Below are 17,916 nucleotides of genomic sequence, written 5' to 3'. Positions count from 1 at the left end.
TATCCAAGCTTGAAAGAAGACGGATCAGAATTTTGCACTGAACATCTCCGCGCCATAAACTGGGAAGTACGTCCACTGGCTTGTCAACTTGCTGAAGAGGCTGATCTTTCACATTATCAGGCGAGTTATGATATCAATAACAAGCGGGTTGCTGCACCAGCTCCTGAGGCTCAAAACCTGATCCCTCCAATCCGTAAGCACAATTATGCCCCTGATATTGAACCGTCCACCCTTATAAGCGACGAAGCTGTGTTCCAAGCTTTAACTGGGATCGACTAGACAACTGTTGACTTCCAGGGTAGGGACGAAGAAGGTGAACCGGTGCAAGATGACCCGCAGCCGTCAGGTCAAGCTGCTCAGTGATCATAACCCGGGGGCCGGTTTAATCTTCCATACTGCAATGTTTATTGAGAAACAATTATCCGCTAGGCACTAAAACGCCTTGTAATAGGCTAGTTAAAATACTTGGTCTGTTATGCCTTCGTGCATATTTATCTGCAACTGATGCGTGTTAATCCGCCATGCTTAAGATATGATGTTCATAATAGATAGCTATTTATTCAAGTTGTTCCTGCAGAGAAGAAGCTTAAAGCGCCCTAGCGGTTTACCACCGGGCGGGTCATGTTACCCAACTATATATATGACCAAGGTTTATAACCAAGGTTGTAAAAGATAATCAAATATGGGAATATATGATACCTGTGACCTTTAGGCATAATGTTGGCTGACCAACCTTGTAATGAAGGTAATAACCTTAATTCGGAGTAAAAGTATCTCCCGTTATATAATGTCGGTTTACAACAAAACCGTTCCGGGTTGTGATAAACACCGGCTTATTCCCTATTGGTGACTATGAGTCAAAACCAGACCGGACTGATAGTCTCCGGATTATAGCTTGGTCATGTACTGACAACTTGTAGTTGACAACCTAACCGGGTTGATAAACACTGGTTTGAAAACATCACAAATCTTAGCAAAAGAAAAAGAAACTTAGCAAAAGGCAAATAAAATCGATGTAGTCGAGGCTTTTCACGGGCTGCCAGGCCCCAAATTTGATCAAGAGGTGTTTCTATGGTTCGGGTTCGACCAAGCCCCCAAGTGATGCTGTGGCACTACGTCGATCAAGAGGCATTGCTATGGTTCGGGTTCGACCAAGCCCCCAAGTGATGCTGTGGCTTTACGCCGATCAAGAGGCGTAGCCATGGTTCGGGTTCGACCATGCTCCCAAGTGATGCTGTGGCATTACGCCGATCAAGAGGCGTGGCTATGGTTCGGATACGACCAAGCCCCCAAGTGATGCTGCGGCATTGCGCCGATCAAGAGGCGTGGCTATGGTTCGGATACGACCAAGCCCCCAAGTGATGTTGTGGCATTGCGCCGATCAAGAGGTGTAGCTATGGTTCGAATACAACCAAGCCCCCAAGTGATCTGATATCAAGCTTTGAAAAGCTGAATCAAGGTGTAAACTGGACGCCGCTTTGTAAGCTCCATGTAACCACACATGATGTAAGAAAACAACAGATACCCCGCTTTAGCTGAGGTTCCGGTTTATTATATTGATCATAATATATACAATGTCATAATATGTACATGAGCAGAGCCTGTAGCTCAAGTATAGTAGGGCCGAAGATGAGCAATATTCCACGGCCGGTTGGTCTCCTCCTCCGATTTACGTGAGTCTTTGCATTCTCGAACATCGATTAGGTAGTATGACCCGTTGTGCAGATTCTTGCTGACCACAAAAAGTCCTTCCCAAGGGGGGGATAGCTTGTGCATATCTGTCTGATCCTGGATGAGTCGAAGCACCAAATCTACTTCCTGAAAGGTTCTGGTTCTAACCCGGCGGCTATGATAACGACGCAGATCTTGCTGATAAATCGCTGAATGGGCTGCCGCCATGTCACACTCCTCATCTAACAGGTCAAGAGCTTCCCGCCGTGCCTTCTCATTATCCGCTTCAACATATGCCGCTACATGCGGCGAGTCATGACGGATGTCACTAGGAAGAACCGCCTCCGCTCCATAAACCATGAAGAATGGCGTGTAGCCTGTCGACCTGTTGGGTGTGGTATTGATGCTCCATAACACTGAAGGTAACTCCTCAACCCAACAACCCGGCGTCTGTTGCAAAGGAACCATAAGCCGGGGTTTGATACCTCTCAAGATCTCTTGATTGGCCCTCTCCGCTTGACCATTGGACTGGGGGTGAGCCACCGATGACACGTCAAGCCGGATGTGCTCACGTTGGCAGAACTCATTCATGGCACCCTTTGACAGATTGGTACCATTGTCTGTTATAATGTTGTGTGGAAAGCCAAACCGGAAGATCACCTTTTTGATGAATTGAACTGCCGTGGCTGCGTCACACTTACTAACTGGCTCTGCCTCCACCCACTTCGTGAACTTATCAACCGCCACCAAAAGGTGGGTCTTCTTGTCCTTGGACCTCTTGAAAGGCCCAACCATATCCAGCCCCCAAGTTGCAAACGACCAGGTGATTGGAATCATCCTCAATTCTTGAGCTGGTACATGAGCACGCCGTGAGAATTTCTGACAGCCATCACATCTTTTAACCAAGTCCTCGGCATCAGCATGAGCTGTCAACCAATAGAAACCGTGACGAAACGACTTAGCCACCAAAGATTTTGAACCGGCGTGGTGTCCACAATCTCCTTCGTGGATCTCACGCAAAATTTCACGGCCTTCATCAGGAGATACACAGCGTTGAAACGCCCCTGTCACACTGCAATGATGTAACTCTCCATTGATAATAGTCATGGACTTGGACCGCCGGGTTATCTGCCTAGCCAAAGTTTCATCCTCTGGTAACTCGCCCCGGTTTATATACGCCAGATACTGAACCGTCCAATCCGGGATAACATGTAGAGCCGCCACCAACTGAGCCTCCGGATCAGGAACAGCCAAATCCTCTTCACCAGGGAGCTTGACGGACGGATTATGCAAAACATCCAGGAATACATTAGGTGGAACCGGTTTACGTTGGGAACCCAGGCGGCTTAAAGCGTCTGCCGCTTCATTCTTCTGCCGGTCCACATGATCAACCTGATAACCTTTGAAGTGGCCTGCAACAATATCCACCTCACGACGATATGCTGCCATTAGTGGGTCCTTGGAATCCCAAGTGCCAGACACTTGTTGAGCCACCAGATCCGAGTCACCGAAGCATTTAACTCGGCTGAGATTCATCTCCTTAGCCATCCGAAGACCATGGAGTAAGGCCTCATATTCAGCTGCATTATTAGTGCAAGGGAACATTAAACGGAGAACATAACAAAATTTATCACCTCGTGGGGAAGTTAACATGACTCCAGCCCCCGAGCCCTCCAATTGCCTGGACCCATAAAAATGAATAGTCCAATAAGTGTGATCCGGCTTCTCTTCTGGTGCTTGTAATTCTGTCCAATCATTGATGAAATCCACAAGTGCCTGAGATTTGATCGCCGTTCGGGGTATGTACTTCAACCCGTGAGGCCCGAGCTCAATAGCCTACTGAGCAATCCGACCAGTTGCCTCCCCATTCTGGATTATATCCCCCAAAGGAGCAGAGCTGACCACCGTGATGGGATGACCTTGGAAATACTGCTTAAGCTTCCGGCTTGCCATGAAAACCCCACACACCAATTTTTGCCAATGCGGGTACCTCTGCTTGGATTCAATGAGTACCTCACTAATATAGTAAACCGGCCGCTGAACCGGATATTCCTTTCCTGCCTCCTTGCGCTCCACCACAATAGCCACACTAACAGCTCGAGCGTTAGCTACTACATATATCAACAATGGCTCTTTGTCAACCGGAGCAGCGAGAACTGGCGGATTAGCTAGCTGCCGCTTTAAGTCCTTAAATGCTTCATTAGCGGCGTCACTCCAGACGAAGTTTTCCGTTTTCTTCAGCATTTGATACAAAGGGATGGCCTTCTCCCCGAGGCGACTGACAAAGCGGCTCAACGCGGCAATCCGGCCTGCCAGGCGTTGAACATCATTGATACACTTCGGTTTAGCCAAGGAGGTGATGGCTTTGATCTTTTCCGGATTAGCTTCAATGCCCCTGTTAGACACCAAAAAGCCCAACACTACTAGAAAAAGGGCTATAGATGGGATTGACACTAATGGCGCACCAGACAAGCGGTGCGCCATTAGTATATACTAATGGCGCACCACCTTCTGATACGCCATTAGAGTTGAAACTACTAATGGCGCACCTGGCGCTGGGTGCGCCATTAGTATCAATTTTTTTAACTAGTGCACCTGTCCAAACATACTAATGGCGCATCCAGACACAGTGCGCCATTACTAGTTGTAACTAGTAATGGCGCACCTGGCCCAGGGTGCGCCATTAGTATCAAAAAAAAGTTTTTTTTAACTAGTGCGCCTGTCCAAACATACTAATGGCGCATCCGGACACAGTGCGCCATTACTAGTTGTAACTAGTAATGGCGCACCTGGCCCAGGGTGCGTCATTAGTATCAATTTTTTTAACTAGTGCACCTGTCCAAACATACTAATGGCGCATCCAGACACAGTGCGCCATTACTAGTTGTAACTAGTAATGGCGCACCTGGCCCTGGGTGCGCCATTAGTATCAATTTTTTTAACTAGTGCGCCTGTCCAAACATACTAATGGCGCACCACCAGAAGGTGCGCCATTAGTAACCTGGATTACTAATGGCGCATTTAGTGTTGGTGCGCCATTAGTAAGTGGGCAGTAACAAGATATTTTGGACAGCCTCTCCTACCCACACTCACTTTCTCCCCACTTCATTCTCTCCACCTCCTCCTTGTCTCGGGTGCCTACTCTTTTTCACCTCATTTCCACCATAGATTCATTCAATTTAAGTGGTTAAATTACCTTGTTTTGATAGGTAAGTAAGGGGGGAAGCTATATTTATGTTGTTCTCCCTACAACAATGTGCACATGCACTTTTTATGGCCTAGCTAGATCTATGTATGTTCGTGGTGTTGCATATGTTTGTGGTGTTCCATATGTGTTTGTGTTTGGAGGTGTACCGGTATTTGAAATGCGATAGTTGCCAATATTTTGCCGGAATGTTGATTCATTTCCGTTTCGGCGAGAATTTTGGCATTAAGCATTCTTTTTGGTCCTATTTTTAGGGAAAGTCATGCCAAATTTTTTCTTGGTTCTAAAATATCGTTTTGCTCTACCCCGCAGGCGACCATGGTCCGCATGATGACCGAAGGCATCGTGAATAGGTTTTTGAGGTCCGCGAAGGCCGAGATGCTTCAAAAGAACGAGACGGAGATAAGATGTCCGTGTCGAAGATGCAAGCTGAAGAGCCTTATTGCGGACCCGGAATCCTGGCAGGTGCGGGACCACCTGCTCTTGCGTGGTTTCATGGATGGCTATCGGTGGCAAGGTGATGAAGATGACTACGAAGTCCTCCATGGGGGCCGGGCAAGAAATGAGGAAGGGTAGCAAGACAACCACCGCGGCTCGGGCGGGCGAGAAGACGAAGAATCCCCAGGAGATGATCACGACGGTGATGCTGTACACAGTCATCATGTAGAAGATGCAGGACATGATGATGAGGAAGATGCCGGAGCAGACGACGGGCATGATCATGAAGATGATGATGCCGGCGGAGCAGACGACGCTGGACCATCGATGGGCTGGGTGCAGGACCCTCATATTCAAGAGCTGCTTCTCAAGCAGACGGATAACGCAAGAGCTGCCGCCCGAGAGAAAGCCAAGATGGATCAACTTGAGTTAGACGCGGTTACTCCATTGTATGAAGGATGCAGGCCCGAGGATACCCGCCTGAAAGTAACGCTCATGGCTCTGGAGATGAAGGTAAAACACAAAATGACCGACGCATGCTTCGACGAGAACATGTCATTCTGGCACGAACGTCTTCCCAAGGGGAACAAGTGCCCGACCAGTTTGGAGGAGGCGAAGAAAATCGTGTGTCCTCTGGATTTACCGCACGTGAAATACCATGTGTGCATGAACAATTGCATCATTTATCGGGACGAGCACGCGGAGTCTACCATATGTCCGGTGTGCGGCGTCACTCGATACAAGAAGAGGAAGAAAGCTCCTCGAAAAAAGTGGTGTGGTACTTTCCGATCACTCCTCGTCTGCAGCGGTATTTCGCGGACCCTAAGGTAGCAAAGCTCCTGTGTTGGCACGCGGATAGGGAGGAGAAGAAGCGAGAAGATGACGCAAATGATCCGGAGATAGATAAAAAAGACAAGATGCTGAGTCACCCTAAGGATGCGAGCCAGTGGCAAGCGTTGAACTTCGAAGACCTAGAATTTGGGAACTATCCAAGGAACATCGTGCTGGGCGCGAGCACCGATGGAGTCAATCCGTTTGGCAGCCAGAGAAGCACACATAGCACCTGGCCTGTGTTTGTGTGGATGTACAACCTTCCCCCCTGGTTGTGCATGAAGAGGAAGTACATTCACATGAGTATGCTAATTGAAGGACCGAAACAACCAGGGAACGACATCAATCTGTATCTGGGGCTGCTGAAAGAGGAGCTTGACACGCTGTGGAAAACGCCAGCCAATACGTGGGACGCCGCAGAGAAAGAATATTTCCCTATGAGAGCCGCGCTGCTCACGACGGTGCACGACTATCTCGGTTACGGATATGTCGCGGGGCAGGTGGTCCACGGATTTTCTGGATGCGTCAGGTGCATGGATGACACAACGTATCGCCAGCTAGATAGAGATCCCGGGTCTTCGAAAACCGTGTTCATGGGACATCGAAGGTGGCTTCGCGACGATGACCCGTGGAGAAAACGCAAGGATCTATTCGATGGTGAAACCGAACCCCGAGGACGCCCGCGTACGAGGAGCGGCGAGGAAATAGACGAGCTGTTGAAAAATTGGAAAGACTGCCCACTGCCGGGAAAGAAGCAAAAGGCGCCAGAGCCGGGAAAGAAGCGAAAGGCGCCAGAGCCGCTGCTGAAGGTATGGAAAACGAGGTCTGTTTTCTGGGACTTGCCGTACTGGAAGATCCACCGTGTGCCTCACAGCCTTGATGTCATGCATATCACAAAGAACGTGTGCGAGAGTCTGCTTGGTACCCTGCTCAACATGCCAGAGAGGACCAAAGATGGGCCGAAAGCAAGGGCAGACTTGAAATCAATGGGCATCAGGCAGGAGCTTCACGCTATATATGATGATGATGATGATGAGGCGAAGCAGGACACGGAAAGTCGTCGCAAAGGCAAAAAGGCCAAGAAGACAGGAAATGACTACCCTCCCGCGTGCTTCACTCTAAGTCAGGAGGAGATCGAGCAGTTTTTCACCTGCCTCGTAGGAGTAAAACTTCCTTACGATTACGCGGGGAAGATAAGCAGATACCTAGACCTAGCGAAGCTGATTTTCAGCGGGATGAAGTCTCACGACTATCACGTGCTGATGACGCAGATACTTCCAGTTGCAATCCGTGGGATCATGGACGCGCATGTCCGTGAAACGCTATTTGGCCTATGCAACTTTTTCGACGTCATCTCTCGGAAGTCTGTTGGCGTGAGGCAACTCAGAAGGCTATAGGAAGAGATCGTGGTGATACTATGCGAGCTTGAGATGTACTTCCCGCCCGCATTCTTCGACGTTATGGTGCATCTGCTGGTCCATATCGTGGACGATATCATCCAACTCGGGCCGACGTTCCTGCACAGCATGATGCCGTTCGAAAGGATGAATGGTGTCATCAAAGGATACGTTCGCAACATGTCACGTCCAGAGGGAAGCATAGCCAGGGGCTTTCTGACCGAAGAGTGCATCTCCTACTGCATGAATTATCTAGGCATCGAGAACCCCGTTGGTCTGCCCGTCAACAGGCACCTCGGCAGGCTCGCTGGATGGGGTCACTGTGAGGGTCGCCGCGAAATGCATGTCGACTTCGAGGGTCGACTCGCCGACTTTGAAAGAGCAAACCTAGTCGCGCTACAACACATAGACGTGGTCGATCCTTGGGTGGTAGAGCACAAAACCTTTATTAAGAAGACGTACAATGACCGAGGCCAACAGAGGACGGACGGAGATATACTCAAAGAGCACAACTCATGTTTCACGCGTTGGTTCAAGCAGAAGCTTCTGTCGTACCCTTTACATGAGGATTCTTCCGCGGAAGAACAACTCATATTCGCCTTGTCACAGGGCGCCGAGCACAACCTGATGACCTATGAGGCGTACGATATCAACGGCTACACATTCTACACCAAGGCCAAGGACATGAAGAGCGATGGTTATCAGAACTCCGGGGTAACGATGGAATCCTACACCGGTAACGACAAGGACAGATACTACGGAAGGATCGAGGAGATCTGGGAGCTGAGCTACGCTGGAGAGAAGGTCCCGATGTTCCGTGTCAGATGGGCCAAGAGCGTCCTAAAAGAAGACCGGTATTTCACCACCATGGTTATACCCGAAGCCAAATCCAAGACCGCAGGCGCAAACGTCACCGCGAAAAATGAGCCATGGGTACTGGCTTCCCAAGTGGACCAATGCTTCTTCATTACCGACCCGTCAAAGCCCAGTCGTGTTGTCGTGAGGAGAGGCAAAAGGAAGATCATCGGAATGGATGGAGTAGCCAATGAGCAAGACTTCGACAAGTACGGCGACCCGAGAATCGAACATGACGACGATGATGAAGTAGCAGCATACACCACAAGAAAAAGCAGGACCACCCTACCTAAAGGACGTCCGTTCCACAGAAGAACTCCATTTGCGAAAAAGAAGGGCAAGAAGATTGTGAACAGATAGCTAGCTAAGATCGATTGTATTTAAATCGTAGCCTTCATTTCTCGATTGTATTTCATGGGCACTTTTTGAACTATCATGAATATTTTTAAATTTCATGGACACTCGATCTCGATCCCCCTCCATCTCGATCGCTAGCTATCCCACCTCGCCAGATCCGGTCCCCCTCGCCGCCGAGCACCCCCCGGTCCACCGGCCCCCCGCACCCCGCGCACCCTCCCCCGCTCCACCGGCATTACTGTTTGATGATATTTTTAAAAAAATTATTACTGTCTTATAAAAAAATATTACTGTTATGATTTAAACAAGTTTGAACATATTTAAACACAAATAAATATCAAACAGCATTTTAAATGCATAAAAAAAATTGTGGAGCCTAGGAATCGAACCCAGGACCTCCTGGTGTGAGAACTGGCTGCTGACCAGTCGAGCTAATAGAGGGAACTTGGTGTGGATCAGGTAAGGTGGAAGATAACCTGTTGGCTCGAGCAGAAATCAAAAAAAAAATACTAATGGCGCACCAGGGTGAGGTGCGCCATTAGTATGGATGTACTTATGGCGCACCAGGGTGAGGTGCGCCATTAGTATGGATGTACCTGTTGGATAACCTATCCCCTCTCTCTCCCTCGCCCTCGCCCTCGATCCCCTTCCCCTCTCCTCTCCCGACGCCGCTGCCCCGCCGCCTCGACGCCGCCCCGTCGTCCTCGTCTCCGCCCCGACGCCGCTGCCCCTTCCCCTCTCCTCTCCCGACGCCGCTGCCCCGACCTCCTCCTCGCCCCTCGACGTCGCCCTCGATCCCCTTCCCCTCTCCTCTCCCGACGCTGCCGCCCCATCGTCCTCGTCCTCGCCCTCCTCCTCGTCCGCGCCACCGCCGCGCCGCTCCGACCTCCTCCTTGTCCCCTCCGGCCTCCTCCGCCTCCTCAGATACTGCCCCCACCTCTCCCTCCCCCTCCGGCCTCCTCCTTCCCCTTTGTAAATTTTAGGCATTTTCAGTGCTAGGCTAACTGACTGCAGTTGGGAGTTGGAACATCAAGGTTTGAAGTTCTGGAGAGAGCAGATCAATATAGGCTAGAAAATCCCTAAAAAAGATAAGAGATTAGAAACAAACAGAGTGGACACGTTCTTCAGTAATCTGCACTCAAAGCGCAACCAGAAAAAAAGTGGCACATTCATCGTTTGTAGTATCTGATTAGGAAACAAACACGAGTTTTGAAGCAGTCAAACCATTGCCTAGCAGACTGCAGTTGTGAACTGGAACAACAAGCTTAAAATGTGGAGAAAAAAGATCAATGGAAATTATACACAAACCATATCATTGGCATCTACACTCGACATTTTCCTCGAAAAATCATATGAATCATTTCTCCAATTGTTCAGAAAATCAATACAACCGAAATCTAAAGTCGACTGCACTTTCGAGGAGACAGTACCCAATTAACACCAATGGTGTTCTAAAATAACAGATTTAGTTACATAGCTACAGCTATAATTCAGTTACGTCAAAGTTGAAGTTCTAGAAAGAGCAGAGCAATAGAGATGTTTCTAAAAAATCTATAATCTAGTCAGAAGTACCCAAATAACATCCGTGGAATACTCAGACGGTAACACGTTTAGTTACAATACTACTCCAGTAGTAATCTACACACAAAAAGCAACTATGGAACAAAACAACACAGCCAGGGTAGTCAGGTTAGCTTCAAAAATGTTACGTCACTTATTCTGGCAGTCACAGGAGCTGGCGGAGTAGTCCAAACAACAGTAGCAAAAAAATTAGGTATAAAAATAGTAGCAAATAAAAAAAGAGTAGCAAATATAGCTAGGGAAATTTTGTTTAGGTATAAAAATAGTAGCAAATAAAAAAAAGCAGTAGCAAATTAAAAAAACAGTAGCAAAAAATTAGGTATAAAAACAGTAGCAAATATAGCTAGGGCAATTTTGTTTAGGTATAAAAACAGTAGCTACAATTTGTAAAAAGCATGAGCAACTGATCTGATTCATCTCATCCTCTCTCGATCTGCAGGATACAAGTGGAACAAGGCAGGGGCGTAGGTGCTTGCTACTCAGGCACGGCGGCAGAGCCAAGCACACCCTCCTCTCCCAAGGTACCAACCGCTCTTCCTCTCCCCCTGTATATAATGCTGTCCAGTACATTTTTTTGCTCAATTTGCTGCTGTCCAGTACATCTTGTTAAAATTGCTGCTGACCAGTACATCTTTGCAATATATGGTGATGTGTACCATTCTTGATAGGATGTATCAATTGTAGTAGATGGTCAAGAAGATGTATAGAAAAGAAAAATGATGGTTAGGGTGGTGGCCTAGTTGTATAGGATGGTTAGGGTGGTGGCCTAGTTCTTTGGGCTGTCTTTGGCTGTACTTAGAATAATCCGCAATTCAAAAAAATACCATGTCAAGTGTTCTTTCTCTGAGATGTTATTAAATAGACATTGAGAAAAAAATTGAACTAAGTTACCTGGAATGATCATATTGGCCAACTATCTTGAAGTAGAGTATTCATATTGGCGAGCTAGCAAGTATATATGATTGGTTCCCTCTTTGCTTTACTTGGTTCAAATTTCAAACTCTGCGTCTTTTTAGTGACAAATCCCAATACGAAAGGCGGAGCGTGCATGCATATTCAGCTCATTACACTTATTCATTGTGGTTGGGGAGTTTTCAAGTGTATATGATGTGTTTACTCTTAGCAGAAATCATTGATAGTTTTATTAATACATCACTTTAACATTGGTATCGGAGAGAAAATACAACTAGGCCACCACCCAACAGTGAGAAATCTGCAATTCTCAGAAAGTAATGGTGGAGATTTTTATTGTTCTAGCTAGCGTAGCTCGAAACTTCCAACTAGGCCACCACCCAACAGTGAGAAATCTGCAATTCTCAGAAAGTAATGGTCAAGAAGATGTATAGGATGTATCGGAGAGAAAAACTTCCAGCGTAGCTCGAAACTTTTTCAATCTTCAATTCTTTGCATACATTGGCACACACCCGACGTTCGTGAAACATCTCGGATGCCACCAGCAGTAACCTGCGCGTCCCTGCTACTGCTACCTGCAGATTGCACAAGTCAATTCTCTGTTTTATTTGCTTTAACATAACGGAATAACTAATGGTGGCTGCCTAATGATGACAGACTAAGTTTCTGATTTATTTTGTTATAGAAGTGTAGATTCATTGGTAGCAATTGTTTTCAGTGTCTCATGTTGCTTGTAGTGTTTTGTCCAAAATGTTGAATGATACCGCTTGGAGATGCATATATTGTTTCACCTCTTCACATGCCAATGTATTTTCCATGTTGTGATCGAGGCCTTTTTTGCCTTGTCCACCCGAGAGGCCCTTGAGTTTGCCGGAATGTCGATTAACTTCCGTTCTGGCAAATTCGGGTACTCCATATGTCCTATTTTCAGCAAAGGTCATGCTGAAATTTTCCGTGAATTTTAGCATGAGTTTGCTAAAAATAGGACATATGGGGTACTTGTGACTAATGCATGGGCCGGGGTATCTTAGTAGGTAATTAAGTAGGATCAAGTGCCCCGGCGTACTTGTGACTAATGCATGGCTTTTAGGGTGCCTCGGTGTCGATAAAAACCGAAATGATGAAAGCCTAGGCTTTTAGGGTGCCTCGGCGTCGAAAAACCCTCAATGATAAAAGCTTAGCTTTTAGGATGCCTCGGTGTCGACAAACCCTAAATGATGAGACCATGATCTTGTTCCTTGACAATAACCAACTTTTTGACCAAACTTTGTTCCTATTTAGAGAGAAACATGGCCAACAACGATGAGGCCGGGGGTTCGAGCGTCAAGCCATTCTGGAAGCTGTCCCAGGAGATGGAGGAACAACCTCACTTGTATGAGGACGCCGCCTTCCCCACCGATCCTGAGACCACTGATGGTACCGCCGAGGATGACCCCATTGATGCCACCACTGATGGTGCCGCCGAGGATGCCACCACTAATGATGGCGGCGCACGCACAGATGGCAGCCAACCGAAGAGGCAACGGAAGGACCGGCGCCCGACCGTGCTCCGCACCCTCAAGGAGGAAGTTACTGAAGTGGACTCCGACGGGAATCCAACGGCGCCCGAACGAATAGTCAAGGGGTACTCGCTTCAGCTCGGGTGCATTCTCCGGAGCACCGTCTCGATCAACACCGAGAACCTGAGGCATCCTGACCGAGGGAATTTGCGCAACCTCCTCTTCACGAAGCTGCACGAACGATACAAGTTCCCCGCTGAATTTGAAAACACAAGCCTCAAAGGGAGTAAAGTGAACAATGCTGCCCTCACGAAGATGAGCAAGGCCCTGTCTACTTGGAAAAGCAATGTGAAGAGAATGATCGAGAAAGGTGAGAGTTATGAGAAGATCAAGGAGAAAAATCCTTCGATCACCGAAGATGACTACAACGACTTCAAGATCAATTGCTCGAGCACCGCAAACTCCGAATCAAGTAAGTGGGGGAAAGAAATGCGGGAGCTGAACTTAGGGGAACACACACTCGGTCCCGGCGGTTACAGAGTGGCGGAGCCTATATGGGACAAGGAGGAGGCGGACCGTGCCGAGCAAGGCCTACCGCCCCTCTTCGATAAATACAGTGACAAGAAGACCAGGAACTTTGTCAGGGCCCGGTACAAGAAGGACCCAAAAACAAAGGAGCTTACCACGGATCCGAAGACCAGGGCGCTTGAGCTTGTTCTGGTAAGGAATACACCCCCTCGTAATTAGCTCCATATGGTTGCATTCTAATTAATGAAGCCAAATTTCTAAATGGTTCACATTCCTTCCGCAGGCGACTGAAAGCAGTAGCGCGGGGTCGACTAAGAGCAACCCTTGGGACACCACTCTAAATAGGGCGTTGAATGTAATGAAGAACAAGGATAAGCTCAGTAAGCCGACGTCAGCTGGTCGTGTGGCCGGCAAAGGCTTGTCGACAAAATGGTCGTCATACTATGACACTGCTGGGCGAAAGGAGAAAAAGACCAGCTCGGAAAGCCAGGCGCGCGAGGTTCAAGAACTCAGGGCACAGGTGGCGCGGATTCCGGAGATTGTCCAAGAGCAAGTGCAACAACAACTCGGAGCGACGATCACCGCCATTGTGCCTACCTTGATCCAGGGGATTAGTGCGTGGATTGCGGGCGGCCAACAGGGGCCGCCCCCGATTCCTAGCTTCACGGCCAGCAACTCGCAGAACGCGATGGCGGGGCCATTGGTGTCTCCGGCGGAGGCGGCATTGGTGTCTCCGACGCCGGCACGGGAGCTTAATGCACCCGGGTGTACGCCGGCTGGCACCTCTGCAGCAAGCGGCCCCTCCGTCAACTGCACGCCCGCCGTTGGCGGTGCCTCGACATTAGCCGAGCTCGACGCCATCATCACGGTAACTAATTAAGCCTCTCTCGGCCGAGGACTTCATCTCCTTGCCTTTGACTGGGCATCCCTAACGCCCTACATGTTTTCGCAGGGCGCCGCCGACGTTCCGTGCACTCTCCTGCACTTCGTGAACAACGAGTTGGTCGATGTCGCCAAGGGAAAAATCGTTCAACCGGGCAACCCCTTGTTCCACGGTACCCAGATGCCACCCAACTTGTTTAGGGTTCAACTGGTTCGGGTGCTGCCAGGCTGTGACGAGGTGTTACCTCCGATTCGACCCATCGGGGCCGACGATGATGACGTGATGAACCTCAGCGCCTGCCTGAGCTGGCCCCTGCTTTGGCCGAAGAGCCAGATTCGTTTGGGGACGGGGGACACCACCCCAAAGACAACACCGCCAGTCGTGCCGGCGCCAAGTCGGCCCCATGGCAAGACCGCCGCAACGGTGCCGGACATCCCTATGCCACTGGATCCAAACATGCATATGGCACAGGATCAGAACGACGACGACGATGATACATTTGCCAACGTCGATCAGTACTTTGCTGATCATGGGGATGGTGGCGACTTCATGGGGCCTCCTTCTCAAGAACCCAACCCAACAAAAGACGTGTGCGATCTAGCTGGTACCACGGAGAAGCCAAGTTGCAACAGGCGTCGTCTGCAGTTCAGCTCTCAGGAGACGCCTCCAGCTGCCGACTTCACCGAGCCTCAGATAGGCGAGGTGCCAAATATGATCAGCCCCAACACACTCAAGAAGGCGGTCTGTGAGCAGAACTCGGTCCCATTACAGGAGATCAAGAAGAAGGCACGCAAAAGAAAGACTAACAAGGGTGTGGGCCAGCCGGCACCGAGTACGATCCGTGCTCAGGACGGGCCACCTTCAACTGCGGATATCTCGAGGAGGGTGCATGTGGCGGGTAGGCCGATGCTACTGAGAAATATGCTCGATGCTGCAACCGGTGCTATGCGGAGTCTGCATGACAGTGTTCTTTCTTTGGAGAAGCGGCGTCTCCGAGAGAAGGATGTGGCATACCCGGTTTTCGCGGCCAAGGTGCCAGAGGGCAAGGGCTTTGTGGATAACTCCATCGGGGGTACGATCGTCCTGCGGTTTGATGGCATCCATGCCATGTTGAACCTTCATCCGCTGCACTACACCTTCGTTCGGCTATTTTCGCTGAGTATGGAGATGCGGATCATTCGCGACAAGACCCCGGACATCGTGATAGTCGACCCCTTCTACATGCGTGCCAAGATCTTGGGTAGCGCTGGGGACCGGCAAGTCGCGAGTTCTTACCTCGAAGGCGTCATTCTGGCAAACCAAGATAAGGATAACTTCCTCGTGCCTTACTTTCCCGAGTAAGTCCTCCCCTCAACCGCCCCGTAACATATGAATTCTTAGATTTCGATCGTTTTTCTTTTAACATTCCGTGTTTTCTGCAGTGACACACATTGCACGCTCATCCTCCTAAGCCCCAAATATTCCATGGCCATGTATTTCGACCCAGACCGTCAGCCGAACATAGACTACACAAATGTCAAGAAGGTTCTTGATGATGTTCTCCCCGGCTACGTCAAATCTGAAGGCACCTTCACCAGGCCTATTCGTAAGTACGGCAAGCACGTGTTCTCCCACAATACGATGTTCTGCTGCGTCAAGCAGCCGCCTGGCGGTCAGAAGGGTGCCTACTACGCCATCCATCACATGCGGGCGATCGTACGGGACCATCATCAACTACTGCTACCGAGTAGACTCAAAGATTGGGCCGTGAGCGTGTCGACAATCCAGGACGCGGACATCAGACAAGAATTCTTTCGCATCCAGTCGGAGTTTGCGGAAATCATCCATCAAGATGTCCTTCGTACCTCAGGGCAGTTCTACCTCAGAAATCAACCGTCCAACAGTGACATCGACACAATCCTACAAATGCAGGCTGACAACGCCCGTTGTTTCATGACTCCCACGATAGACGGCGGCTTCATCCACGCTCCGGTCCCTTGAGTCGAGTCGAAAGCAGTGATGCTGTGTCTAGTTCTGAAACATCGATTGGCTCATGTTGTAATTAAACTTTAATGAACTTGTAGTATGTCTCTTTGGTTTCGAGAGTCCTTCAACTTAGATGTAATCGATGCTATTAATGTCTTGCTTTTCTCTTCCGATCGTTCTGTTGCATACTTATATATTGCTTATGTATTGTCTGTGAATTGGTACTAACGTTTCGTTTGGCTACTGCATAGCAATGCCGTGGTATGTCGTGTACAAGGGTAAGGTTCCCGGAGTCTACGACGACTGGGAGGAGTGTCGGAGACAGGTTCACCGATTCAGCGGTAACAGTTACAAAGGGTACGCCACTAGGGCCGAGGCCGAATCTAGATACGCCCGCTATCTAGTGGGAGAGGGGAGGGAGCGTTGGAGGAACCGGATGAAGACGAGTTTCATCGTGATGATGCTCATCGTGATGACCGCAGCTCTCTTCTATGTGATGGTAGTTTAGATGATCGATATCGACTTGTAATGTGAAGACAAACTCGCGGTCTCGAGACTTGTAATATAATGTTCTATCTTTGTTCGGTCTTTTCAATTCGGAGACTAATATGATGAATTGTATTCGGAGACTAAAATGATGAATTGTATTCAGAGACTAATCTTCTATTGTATTTGATGAATCTGTTGTTGATGTGTGCTGTCTATATTTTGTCCAATTATACATTTTGTAACCTGTGCAAAAAACAGAAAATAAAAAAATAAAAAAACCTAATATTCATACTAATGGCGCATCACATCATAGTGCGCCATTAGTATGCCAAAGGATACTAATGGTGCATCACTAAACAGTGCGCCATTAGTATGCCGAAGTTACTAATGGCGCATCCTGTTGTAGTGCGCCATTAGTATGCCAAAGCACCTGGGTATACATGGCCCCCTGGGAGGCATACTAATGGCGCACTGTTGTATATACTAATGGCGCATCCGGGGTGCGCCATTAGTATACCAGATACTAATGGCGCACCAGTGGTGCGCCATTAGTAAAATATACTAATGGCGTGCTACTAATGGCGCACCACTAATGCGCCATTAATGGCCAGATTAGGTGCGCCATTAGTAGGCCTTTTCCTAGTAGTGCAAGAGCTTCCCTGCAGGTACACCAAATACACATTTGGCCGGATTAAGCATCATTTTATAAACCCGCAGGTTATCAAAGGTTTCCTTCAAGTCATCAATCAATGTCTCCTTCTTCCTTGATTTTACCATAATATCATCCACATAGGCATGAACATTGCGGCCGATCTATTTATGAAGACAATTTTGTACACACCGTTGGTAAGTTGCCTGTGCACTCTTAAGCCCAAAGGGCATGGAAACATAGCAGAAGGCTCCAAAGGGAGTTATGAAGGTTGTCTTCTCCTGGTCCTTAACTGCCATTTTGATCTGATGATAACCAGAATATGCATCCAAAAAACTTAAACGCTCACAACCCGCCGTAGCATCAATAATTTGATCAATACGGGGGAGGGCAAAAGGATCTGCTGGACAAGCTTTGTTGAGATCTGTGTAGTCCACACACATATGCCAAGTGCCATTCTTCTTGAGGACCAGCACCGGATTAGCCAACCATTCAGGATGGAATACTTCAATGATAAATCCAGCCGCCAAGAGCTTGGCTACTTCTTCCCCAATAGCTTTGCATCTTTCTTCATTGAACCGACGGAGAAACAGCTTGACCGGTTTATACTTAGGATCAACATTGAGAGTGTGCTCAGCGAGTTCTCTTGGTACACC

The sequence above is a fragment of the Aegilops tauschii genome, chromosome 7, assembly GCF_002575655.3.
Source record: "Aegilops tauschii subsp. strangulata cultivar AL8/78 chromosome 7, Aet v6.0, whole genome shotgun sequence".
Taxonomy (NCBI): domain Eukaryota; kingdom Viridiplantae; phylum Streptophyta; class Magnoliopsida; order Poales; family Poaceae; genus Aegilops; species Aegilops tauschii.
Note: the sequence above shows the minus strand (reverse complement) of the source record.